Raw genomic sequence first — 12,943 nt, 5'->3', positions numbered from 1 at the left:
TAGCATAGCCCTTGGGGTGGTAGCTAATTCCCATGGTGAGGAATTAGTGAGTGAGTCACTAGGTCTCAAATGAGTGGGACTAGTGAGCTTGGTAGCCGTATCTGGATTTGATCGGTAAGGTTGAACTATATGTTCACGAATAGTCGGTACCGCATGCATGGAGTCTCATTGCATAATGTATGTATGGCGTATAATATGAATGGATGTATTCCAATATTATACGTGTTGTTTTGTGTTGGTGTTGAGTATGATTATGATTATGAGTTGATGTTGCCGTTGCTGAATGTGTGATCTGATTAGGGTGATGATATGTGTTAAATTACTTAGCATTACATGATATTTTATAATGCTTATTATATCGATTGAGGAACTCACCCTTACAACTATGTTTCAGGTAACGAGCAGTGATTGAGTAGAAGCTAGTGCTTGGAGTCTAGTGTAGTTCCTTAGTGGGTCATGCTCTGGTAGATGTAACATCGGGACGGGATGTTTTACCTTGTTTCATTTGTTGGTTGTTGAACAGTTTTTCATGTAATGTGTTACATGGCTTGTATGTTGTTAGATTTCTAACCGCTGCGTATTGTGCAATGTTTTATTTTGATAAATAAATGAGTATGACGAACTATTTTGATGAATGGTGTGAAGTGTCAAGTGTGACACCCTTAAATTGCATATCTACTCTGATTTATATTTTGTTGAATTAATTAATTATTGGGGTATTTTAGAAGGGTGTTACATTAGTGGTATCAGAGCATAGTCGGTTGAGTCGAGTCGTAATTATTCTGTTCCCCTGTACGGGATAGGTGTTGTGTAACCCTATCAGTACTTATTGTTTTAGCTTGTTGGACTTTCAGAATAGAATGGCTGGAAGAGGTAGAGACGATGCTGCGATTGCTGAGGCTCTGGGTATGCTAGCTGGAGTACTTGGAGGGAATCCGAATGTTGTGGGACTGGGAGCTGCTCGTCAACTGAGTGAGTTCCAGAAGAACAATCCTCCAATGTTCAAGGGAGCATACGATCCAGATGGTGCTCAGAAGTGGTTGAAGGAGATCGAGAGGATCTTCCGAGTGACTGAGTGTGCCGATAATCAGAAGGTCAGGTTCGGTACGCATATGCTGTCAGAAGAAGCAGATGATTGGTGGGTTGCTGCCCGCACTGAGTTGGAAGCTGCTGGGAGTGCTGAGATCACTTGGGCGGTGTTCAGAGAGAGATTCCTGAGGAAGTACTTTCCAGAGGATGTCAGAGGAAAGAAAGAGATAGAGTTCTTAGAATTGAAGCAGGGCAACCGGTCTGTTACTGAGTATGCTGCTAAGTTCACAGAGTTGTCGAAGTATTACACTCCCTATAATGAGGCTACTGGGGAATTTTCAAAATGTGTGAAGTTTGAGAACGGGTTACGTCCCGAGATCAAGCAGGCTATTGGGTATCAGCGGATTAGAGTGTTTTCTGACTTGGTCGACTGTTGCAGGATTTTTGAACAGGATACCAAGGCCAGAGCGGAGAGCTATCAGCAGAGGGTTGATAGGAAAGGCAAGAATCAGATTGATCGTGGGAAACCGTATGCAGCTGGCAAGGGTTTCCAGAGACAGAGTGGGATGAAGAGACCTAGTGGGGGAGACTCCAGTGCCCCTGCTAAGTGTTTCAGATGTGGTCAGGCTTGACATCGTATCCATGAGTGTACCAGTACTGAGAAGAAGTGTTTCAAGTGTGGGAAAGGTGGTCACTTGGCTGCAGAGTGCCGGTTGAAGACTGTGACTTGTTTCAACTGTGGAGAGGTGGGTCATATCAGTCCACAGTGTCCTAAGCCGAAGAGAGAGAACCAGTCGGGGGGCAAGGTCTTTGCTTTATCGGGTTCTGAGACTTCTGCAGATGATCGTTTGATCCGAGGTACGTGTTATATTAATGGCTTCCCTCTTGTAGCTATTATTGACACAGGTGCGACTCATTCCTTTATATCTTTGGATTGTGCTGTGAAACTTAAATTAGAGATATCTAAGATGCATGGTAGTATGGTGATTGATACTCATGCGAAGGGTTCAGTGACTACTACTTCAGTTTGTTTGAATTGTCCTTTGAGTATTTTTGGTAGAGACTTTGGGATGGACCTCGTGTGTCTTCCACTAGTGCAGATTGATGTTATCCTGGGTATGAACTGGTTGGTGTTTAACCGAGTTTATATCAACTGTTTTGATAAGGCTGTGATCTTTCCTGAGATCGAGGAAGGAAAGAGTTTGTTTCTATCAGCAAAGCAGGTGAATGAGGCAGTAGCAGATGGGGCAGAGTTGTTTATGCTGTTAGCGACTTTGGAGGCTAAAGATAAACTGGTGATTTGCGATCTAGCCGTGGTGTGTGATTTTCCTGATGTGTTTCCTGAAGAAGTGAATGTATTACCACCAGAGCGTGAAGTTGAGTTCTCGATTGAATTGGTACCTGGTACTAGGCCGATATCGATGGCTCCGTACCGTATGTCTGCTGTTGAGTTAACTGAATTGAAGATTCAGTTGGAAGATCTGTTGGATAAGAAATTTATTCGTCCGAGTGTGTTGCCGTGGGGTGCACCAGTGTTATTGGTTAAGAAGAAAGAAGGTACTATGAGGTTGTGTGTGGACTACAGGCAACTGAATAAAGTGACGATCAAGAATCGGTATCCTTTGCCGAGGATTGATGATTTGATGGATCAGTTGGTTGGTGCGAGTGTGTTCAGCAAAATAGATTTGAGATCGGGTTATCATCAGATACGTGTGAAAATTGAGGATATTCAGAAGACTGCTTTCAGAACAAGGTATGGACATTATGAGTATTCTGTAATGCCTTTTGGTGTGACTAATGCACCTGGAGTATTTATGGAGTATATGAATAGGATTTTCCATTCTTACCTAGACAAGTTTGTTGTGGTGTTTATTGACGATATTTTGGTGTATTCGAAATCGGAAGAAGAGCATGCTGAGCATTTGAGAATGGTTTTAGAAGTTCTACGAGAAAAGAAGTTATTTGCTAAGCTGTCTAAGTGTGAATTTTGGTTAGAAGAGGTTAGTTTTCTTGGTCATGTGATTTCAAGAGGTGGTGTTGCTGTTGATCCTTCTAAGATAGAAGCGGTATCTAAGTGGGAAGCTCCGAAGTCAGTTTCTGAGATAAGGAGTTTTCTTGGACTTGCAGGTTATTATAGGAAGTTCATTGAGGGATTTTCTAAGTTGGCGTTACCGTTGACGATGTTGACTAGAAAGGGGCAAGCGTTTGTTTGGGACTCAAAATGTGAAGAAGGTTTCCAAGAGTTAAAGAGAAGGTTAACTACTGCTCCTATTCTGATATTACCAAGTCCATCGGAACCATTTGAGGTTTACTGTGATGCTTCATTGTTGGGTTTGGGTGGTGTTTTGATGCAAAATAAGCAGATTGTAGCTTATGCTTCGAGACAACTGAAGGTTCATGAGAGGAACTATCCGACACACGATTTAGAGTTGGCAGCTGTGGTGTTTGTTCTGAAGTTATGGAGGCATTACTTGTACGGGTCAAGATTTGAGGTTTTCAGTGACCATAAAAGTTTAAAGTATTTGTTCGATCAGAAAGAGCTGAATATGAGACAGAGGAGATGGTTAGAATTTCTGAAGGATTATGACTTTGGTTTGAATTACCATCCGGGTAAAGCAAACGTAGTGGCTGATGCATTGAGTCGGAAATCATTGCATATGTCTATGTTAATGGTTAAGGAATTGGATTTAATTGAGCAGTTTAGAGACTTGAGTTTGGTGTGTGAGAGTACTCACAATAGTGTTAAATTGGGAATGTTGAAGTTAACGAGTGGTATTCTGGATGAGATTAGAGAGGGTCAGAAATCCGATGTGCTTTTGGTTGATAAGTTGACTCTAGTGAATCAAGGTCAAGGTGGTGAATTCAGAGTTGATGAGAATGGTGTTTTGAATTTTGGTAATCGGGTGTGTATTCCGGATGTTACCGAACTTAAGAAGAGTATTCTTGAGGAAGGACATCGTAGTGGCCTGAGTATTCATCCTGGGGCTACGAAGATGTATCATGATTTGAAAAAGTTATTTTGGTGGCCAGGAATGAAAAGAGAAATTGCGAGTTTTGTTTATTCTTGTTTGACTTGTCAGAAGTCAAAGATTGAGCATCAGAAGCCGTCTGGGTTAATGCAACCGTTGGCTATTCCATAGTGGAAGTGGGATAGTATCAGTATGGATTTTGTTTCTGGTTTACCGAGGACAATTAAGAATTTTGAAGCTATTTGGGTGATTGTTGACAGATTGACAAAATCGGCTCATTTCATTCCGATCAGAATGGATTATCCGTTAGAGAGATTAGCTGAGTTGTATATCGAGAAAATTGTAAGTTTGCATGGTATTCCGTCGAGTATTGTTTCGGACAGAGATCCTAGATTTACATCGAAGTTCTGGGAAGGTTTGCAGAGGGCTTTGGGAACTAAGCTGAGATTGAGTTCTGCATATCATCCGCAGACTGATGGTCAGACTGAGAGGACGACTCAGTCACTGGAGGATCTTTTGAGGGCTTGTGTTTTGGAAAAGGGAGGTGCTTGGGATTGTCATTTGCCTTTGATTGAGTTTACCTACAACAATAGTTTTCATTCGAGCATTGGTATGGCACCGTTTGAAGCTTTGTATGGTAGGAGATGTCGGACACCTTTATGTTGGTATGAGTCCGGTGAGAGTGCTGTGGTTGGACCGGAGATTGTTCGACAAACTACGGAAAAGATTAAGATGATTCAGGAGAAGATGAGGATTGCTCAGAGTCGTCAGAAGAGTTATCACGACAAGAGGAGGAAGTCACTTGAGTTTCAAGAGGGAGATCATGTGTTTCTTCGTGTTACTCCGATAACTGGGGTTGGTCGAGCTTTGAAGTCGAAGAAGTTGACACCTCGATTTATTGGTCCTTATCAGATTTTGGAGAGGATAGGGGAGGTAGCCTATCGTATCGCTTTACCGCCGTCACTTGCAAATTTGCATGAGGTTTTTCATGTGTCTCAGTTGAGGAGGTACATTCCTGATCCGTCGCATGTGGTCCAAGTAGATGATGTACAGGTGAGAGATAACCTGACTGTTGAAACATCACTTATGAGGATCGAGGATCGAGAGTTGAAGCAGTTGCGGGGTAAAGAGATTGCTTTGGTAAAGGTAGCTTGGGGAGGACCAGCAGGTGGCAATGTAACTTGGGAACTTGAGAGTCAGATGAAGGAGTCTTATCCTGAGTTATTCACTTGAGGTATGTTTTCGAGGACAAAAACTCTTTTAGTGGGGGAGAGTTGTAACACCCCGATGAAATAAGGATAATTATTTAATTTAAATTAATAGTATATTTATTAATTTAATTAAATAATTGGATTATTATTATGGGATTATTATTATTATTATTGGAATAAAAGTTGGAATTAGAAAAGGTCCCAGTTGGTAAAAGAGAGCTTTCACGTGAAAACAGAGAAACGACTCTAAAGTGGAAAAGGGCAAAGAGCCAGAGAACAAGGGTTGAAGAGAGGAAGAGCTCGAAGCTAAAGGTTGCCGGATTAACTCAGGTAAGGGGGTTTATCGTCGTTTAATGGGTATTATGGGTTAACATGTAATGGGTAGTGATAAGCCATTGATTTGACCCTGATTTGAATGATGAATGTTGAAATTTATGAATTTATGGATGAATGTGATATGGGTTATAATTGAAGAAAATTCGTAAGGATTAGATGGAATAATGTTAGAATTTGTGAAATTGAATAGGGTATAATTCTTGTTAGATGATATGAACGAATACTGTGTAAAATTAGACTGTGGGAGTGTAGGTGTTTGATTGGCTGCATTATATGGTAAAACACTAATGTCTTGACTGATGTCATGACATGTATATGTGACTACATTGTAGTTACTGCAGGACTAGCTAACACAGGATTATTGAATGCTGTGACATTCATACCTGTCAACAGATACTAAGGAACAGAAGTTCTGTTAGAACTTAGTATTCATTTGCAGTCTGGTTATCAAGGAAGAACCAGACCTGGCATAAGGCCTACTGACTAAATGTCAAACTGGATGTTGTGACATTCATCATTGACAGCAGCTACTGAAGATTAGGCAGAGTGGTGTTCTGCTATACTTCAGCATAAAACTTAGTTTGTTCTTCAAGAGAATAACAGAACTAACTTAAGGCCAAATGTATAAATGTTAAGTTGGACACTTTGACATTTATTAATGTAAGCTGTTACTGTAGTACGGTCATTTTGATCATGTACAGGTCAGCAAAATTGTACAGTCTGTTTTCTGGAAAAACAGACTCAGCATATGGACCTTGATGTCAAGCTGAATGTCGTGACATTCGTGCCTGACAGCATATGCTAAATTGTAGGTTGTTCAGTTTTCTGTTTAAGCTTTTTCTCAGGCTATTCTTTAGGGATTCAACAGCTGAGAGAAAATCCAGGAAATCAACAACCAAGCTACATTCAATGAACCTAACAAATAGCCTATTTGTTAGCAACCTAAATGTTGAATTTGAGGGAACTTGTGTGACCTAAAATTCAGGAAAATACAGGTGCAAAAGCCCAGGTGCTGCAATATAAAAAGGAAGGCATTCCTTCATTCAGTTTCGGGGATTTTGAGGCGTGAAGATTTAGTGTGTCCATCATACTTCACTGCTGTATTTTGTGAGTCTTGTATTAGACGTATCTTGTAAGCCAAGCCATTATCAAGTAGATGATTGCTTTGGCATAGGGTGTTCATTGAGTTGTAAGTGTTGTGTCACTCAAAGCTTTTAAGCGTGAGTGCTGTGTATCTTGATTTAAGCTGTGAAGCATAATCAAGAGTTGTTTTTGAAGTGTGACTTCAAAGTGTCTTTAATATCACTGAGGTGATTGAGGGGGAGTGAGTAGGAACTCTGATCTTAGGTTAAGATTGAAATTGCATTGGGTAGGGATTAAGTGATAAGTTGTAAACGGGTGAGTTTAGCTTTGAATTGATACTACTAATAGTGGATTTCCTCCCTGGCTTGGTAGCCCCCAGATGTAGGTCATGTTGGACTGAACTGGGTGAACAATTACTTGTGTTATTTACTGCACTTACTGTTAAGTTCTGCATAATCCCTGTCTGTGCAGAATTGGATGTCATAACAATCAGTGTGACATCCAAAGTATGATAACTAGAATTTCAATTGGCATCAGAGCAGGCACCCTGCCTATGAATTTCTGGGTGAGATCTAGGGAAGTTACTTTCTAGTACCATGGACAAGGACTTAGGACACTCAAACAGACCACCCATGTTGGATGGCTCTAATTATGATGACTGGAAGCCTCGTATGATAGCCTTCTTAAGGTCTCTAGACAGCAAAGTCTGGAGAGCTGTCAACAGAGGATGGGAACATCCAATGAGGACAGGTGAAGATGGAGTCAGTGTGCAGATTCCTGAAGAAGAGTGGGACAAGGAGCAAGAGGCATTAGCTCTTGGAAATTCCAAGGCCTTGAATGCATTGTTCAATGGAATCAGCAAGAACATCTTCAGGCTAGTACACCACTGTGAACTAGCTAAGGAAGTTTGGGATACCCTCAAGGTAACTCATGAAGGTACTTCCAAGGTGAAGATGTCCAAACTTCAGATGTTGACAACCAAATTTGAAAATCTGAGGATGAAAGAGGATGAGACTATTCATGACTTTCACATGAATATTCTTGAAATTGCAAACACCTCTGGTGGACTAGGTGAGAAAATGGCTGAAGAGAAACTTGTGAGAAAGATTCTCAGGTCCTTGCCTAAGAGGTTTGCTATGAAGGTCACAGCCATAGAGGAGGCGCAGGACATCTGCAGCATGAAGGTGGATGAGCTCATTGGTTCCCTCCAAACCTTTGAAATGGGCTTGGGTGAGTATGTTGAGAAGAAGAACAAAAGCATAGCTTGTGTACCTAATGCTAAAGAGGAGTCAGAAGCAGGATATACTGGAGGTGATGAAAGTATATCAGAAGCCTTAGCCATACTTGGGAGACAGTTCAACAAGCTCATAAAGAAATTTGAGCAACAGGGTAGACCTAATGTCAAGAACATCCCGTCTGACATAAATAAAAGATCAAATTCTGAAGAAAAGGTCACCCAAGGCAAGGGAATCCAATGCCATGGATGTGAAGGATATGGTCATATTAAGGATGACTGCCCTACCTTTCCCATGAGGCAAAGGAAAGGGCTATCTGTCACCTGGTCAAAAGAAGACACTGAGAGTGAATCTGAAGGAGAATCGGCCAAACATGTCTCTGCACTGACCAGTGTTTGTGCCTCTGAGGATAACTCTAGTGGAGATGAGCTCACCTTGGATGAACTTGCCGCCTCATATAAAGAATTATGTGTTAAAAGTGCAGAAGTTTGCATCCAAGGAGAAAAGCATAAGAAACTCATCAAAGAGCTAGAAGCTGAGAAACTAGAACAGCTGAAAGTCATAGAGGGTCTGAAGGGTGAGATTTCTTCGCTGATCTCTAAACTAGACCAAATGACCAAATCCATCAAAATGTTGAATAAGGGATCTGACACCTTGGAAGAGATCCTGAAGACAGGACAGAAGTCTGGAACCACATCTGGGTTAGGCTTTGGGAAAGGACCCTCAGCTGAACGCAAACGCCCAAAGGCTAAAGTTCAGAAACCCAAAGGGAAGTCACATCCAAAGTCACAACATCGAGGAACCAGAATGAACAATCATCAGAAGAAGAAATTCAAGAGATGGAAATGTCATTACTGTGGTAGATTTGGTCACATAAAACCATTCTGCTATAGGCTGCATGGTTACCCAAACCAGACCCCTCAAGGTAGGCCTAAGAAACAGGTGTGTATGCATAATGTCCCCATCAAGAAACAAACATGGGCGGCTAAGCAGACACCTCAGGTCAATCCTAAGCAGCTGGCATCTAAGATTCACTTCTCGCCTGAGAATCAACAGTGTGTTGCTAACCTTGCTCACACTTCTTCACGGGGACATATCAGACAAGATTGGTACCTTGATAGTGGCTGCTCAAGGCATATGACTGGGATGAACAACCTAGTGGTGAATCTACAGCCTGCTAACACCAAGGTTGTGACATTGGGTGATGGAACTAAAAGAGAAGTCATGGGTGTTGGGAAGCTGGACTGTCCAGAAACTCCAAAATTGAGTGATGTATTGTTAGTAAAAGGACTAACTGTGAACCTCATAAGCATCAGCCAGCTGTGTGACCAAGGATACAAGGTGGAATTTACCAAGGGAGGATGTGTGGTGTTGAATGGGTGCAATCAAGAAGTGATGAGAGGAGATAGATCCAAAGATAATTGCTATTTATGGAAATCTAAAGACTATCTCAACCTTCCCAAATGTCCTGTGGCCAAGGGAGATCAGGAAGGGGAGCTGGGACATGGAAGACGTGATCCCCTTCAGGTAAAAGGAGTGATTACTAGAAATAAAGCAAGACTAGTAGCTCAAGGATACACTCAAGTTGAAGGGGTAGACTTTGATGAGACATTTGCTCCTGTGGCTAGACTTGAGTCCATCAGATTGCTGTTGGGGGTAGCATGCATCCTGAAGTTTAACCTATTCCAAATGGATGTGAAGAGTGCATTCTTGAATGGCTACCTGAATGAAGAGGTCTATGTGGAACAACCTAAAGGGTTCTGTGACCCTAACCAACCTGAGCATGTATACAAGTTGAAGAAAGCCTTGTATGGGTTGAAGCAAGCACCCAGAGCTTGGTATGAAAGGTTAACCGAATTTCTGACCTCAAATGGATACAGAAAAGGTGGCATAGATAAAACCTTGTTTGTGAAGGATGAAGAAGGCAAAATCATGATAGCTCAAATCTATGTTGATGATATAGTCTTTGGTGGAATGTCAGAACAAATGGTTAAAAAATTTGTTCACCAGATGCAGTCTGAGTTTGAAATGAGTCTAGTGGGAGAACTGACCTATTTCCTTGGAATGCAAGTAAACCAAATGGAGGATTCTATGTTTCTCTCCCAAAGCAAGTATGCCAAGAACATAGTTAAGAAGTTTGGTATGGATAATGCTAGGCACAAGAGGACTCCTGCTCCCACTCATCTGAAGTTGACCAAAGATGATGGAGGGCCTAGTGTTGATCAATGTCTGTATAGAAGCATGATAGGTAGTCTGTTGTACCTAACTGCAAGTAGACCTGACATTTCTTATGCAGTTGGAGTGTGTGCCAGATACCAAGCAGAGCCCAAGGTGAGCCACTTGAATCAAGTCAAAAGGATTCTCAAGTACATCAATGGGACGTGTGACTATGGAATGTTGTATTCACATGGGTCTGAACCTGTCCTATCTGGGTACTGTGATGTTGATTGGGCTGGAAGTGCTGATGACAGAAAAAGCACATCAGGTGGATGTTTCTTCTTAGGAGAAAACCTCATATCGTGGTTCAGCAAGAAGCAGAATTGTGTCTCTCTGTCCACTGCAGAGGCTGAATACATAGCTGCAGGAAGCAGTTGCTCCCAACTGGTCTGGATGAAACAGATGCTCACTGAGTACAATGTCTCTCAAAATGTCATGACATTGTTCTGTGATAATCTCAGTGCCATCAATATCTCCAAGAATCCCATCCAACACAGCAGGACCAAACATATTGACATTAGGCACCACTTCATCAGAGATCTGGTGGAAGACAAGGTGATCACTTTGGAACATGTAGCCACGGATCTTCAACTGGCTGACATATTTACAAAGGCTCTGGATGCTACTCAGTTTGAAAACTTAAGGAGCAAACTGGGAATATGTCTCTCTGAGACCTTATAGCAACCACTGATGTTTGGGATAAATTGTTTAATATCTCTGCCTATTAAACAATTTGTACTAGGCTATGATGGGTCAACAGATCATAGCTATGCTGCTTACAACAAGTGTGGATACAAGAGGGTAAGGAGACACCCTACAGAGAGAAGGCCACTGTACCTGCAGGAGTTCAAGGATGCTGTTCATGCAGGAGTGGTTCTGGATGTCAGAAACAAAATCATGGCATCTGATATGGTGGTACCTACTGTAAAGCAAAAGTGGGTGATTACTTGATCGAAGCTGTGAAGCAAGATCAAGTGGATGTGAACTTGGTTGAAACTGTGAAGTAAAACCAAGTCTGGAACTCTGTCAGTGTGCTCTGGCTATGTTGCTGGCTTTGGCAACATTTTTGACAAAAAGGGGGAGTAATAACCACCAATACCCCTGACAAACAGAGTGGATCTCTACAACAGACTCTCATGACAGATCTGAAGATTCCCGCCCTGCAGCTGATGTTGAAGTTTAGGTGCAACTTCTAATATGTGTGTGCTGCTATGTGAAGTTTTTATTTAACTTCCATGTGTGTGAGTGTGCTGCCACTCTGAGTGTATTAGCTAGTATTATTCCGCTGCTATGAACTCTGTTATGGGGATCAAAGTGTTTTATCCAAAAATTTGCCAAAGGGGGAGTTTGTAGGTGTTTGATTGGCAGCATTATATGGTAAAACACTAATGTCTTGACTGATGTCATGACATGTATATGTGACTACATTGTAGTTACTGCAGGACTAGCTAACACAGGATTATTGAATGCTGTGACATTCATACCTGTCAACAGATACTAAGGAACAGAAGTTCTGTTAGAACTTAGTATTCATTTGCAGTCTGGTTATCAAGGAAGAACCAGACCTGGCATAAGGCCTACTGACTAAATGTCAAACTGGATGTTGTGACATTCATCATTGACAACAGCTACTGAAGATTAGGCAGAGTGGTGTTCTGCTATACTTCAGCATAAAACTTAGTTTGTTCTTCAAGAGAATAACAGAACTAACTTAAGGCCAAATGTATAAATGTTAAGTTGGACACTTTGACATTTATTAATGTAAGCTGTTACTGTAGTACGGTCATTTTGATCATGTACAGGTCAGCAAAATTGTACAGTCTGTTTTCTGGAAAAACAGACTCAGCATATGGACCTTGATGTCAAGCTGAATGTCGTGACATTCGTGCCTGACAGCATATGCTAAATTGTAGGTTGTTCAGTTTTCTGTTTAAGCTTTTTCTCAGGCTATTCTTTAGGGATTCAACAGCTGAGAGAAAATCCAGGAAATCAACAACCAAGCTACATTCAATGAACCTAACAAATAGCCTATTTGTTAGCAACCTAAATGTTGAATTTGAGGGAACTTGTGTGACCTAAAATTCAGGAAAATACAGGTGCAAAAGCCCAGGTGCTGCAATATAAAAAAGAAGGCATTCCTTCATTCAGTTTCGGGGATTTTGAGGCGTGAAGATTTAGTGTGTCCATCATACTTCACTGCTGTATTTTGTGAGTCTTGTATTAGACGTATCTTGTAAGCCAAGCCATTATCAAGTAGATGATTGCTTTGGCATAGGGTGTTCATTGAGTTGTAAGTGTTGTGTCACTCAAAGCTTTTAAGCGTGAGTGCTGTGTATCTTGATTTAAGCTGTGAAGCATAATCAAGAGTTGTTTTTGAAGTGTGACTTCAAAGTGTCTTTAATATCACTGAGGTGATTGAGGGGGAGTGAGTAGGAACTCTGATCTTAGGTTAAGATTGAAATTGCATTGGGTAGGGATTAAGTGATAAGTTGTAAACGGGTGAGTTTAGCTTTGAATTGATACTACTAATAGTGGATTTCCTCCCTGGCTTGGTAGCCCCCAGATGTAGGTCATGTTGGACTGAACTGGGTGAACAATTACTTGTGTTATTTACTGCACTTACTGTTAAGTTCTGCATAATCCCTGTCTGTGCAGAATTGGATGTCATAACAATCAGTGTGACATCCAAAGTCTGATAACTAGAATTTCAGGGAGGTTGGATCTGAGGAATCTCGTGGCAGAGAAAACCCATTGCAGATCTGAAATTTTGGTTCTGGTCATACGCGTATGGCACTAGGCGATACGCGTATGAGATAGCTTGGAAGGGAGAGGATTGGCGCTGATACGTGCCATATGCATGTTA

Source organism: Lathyrus oleraceus, chromosome 2 (genome assembly GCF_024323335.1).
Source record: "Lathyrus oleraceus cultivar Zhongwan6 chromosome 2, CAAS_Psat_ZW6_1.0, whole genome shotgun sequence".
NCBI classification, from domain to species: domain Eukaryota; kingdom Viridiplantae; phylum Streptophyta; class Magnoliopsida; order Fabales; family Fabaceae; genus Lathyrus; species Lathyrus oleraceus.
Note: the sequence above shows the minus strand (reverse complement) of the source record.